Source organism: Chrysochloris asiatica, unplaced genomic scaffold (genome assembly GCF_000296735.1).
Source record: "Chrysochloris asiatica unplaced genomic scaffold, ChrAsi1.0 scaffold00002, whole genome shotgun sequence".
NCBI classification, from domain to species: Eukaryota; Metazoa; Chordata; class Mammalia; order Afrosoricida; family Chrysochloridae; genus Chrysochloris; species Chrysochloris asiatica.
In genome coordinates this window covers 53,272,408-53,272,661 of record NW_006408520.1, presented here as the reverse complement: position 1 = coordinate 53,272,661, position 254 = coordinate 53,272,408, and positions in this window count along the sequence as shown.

The following is a 254-nucleotide window of genomic DNA, read 5'->3' as shown; positions in this document are numbered from 1 at the left end:
TCATACTTCAGACATATTGAAGGAGAGACCAGTTGCTGTAGAAGGATATCACGTTTGGTAAGGTGGAGGGTCAGAGAAAAAGAGGAAGACCCCCAGTGAGATGGATTGGCAGCTTGGCAACATCAATGGGCTCAAGCATAGCAATAATTGTGAGGCTGGCCCAGGATCAGGTAGTGTTTCATTCTGCTGAGCATAAGGTTGCTATGAGTTTGTACCAACTCGATGACAACTAACAACAAAAACAATAATATCAA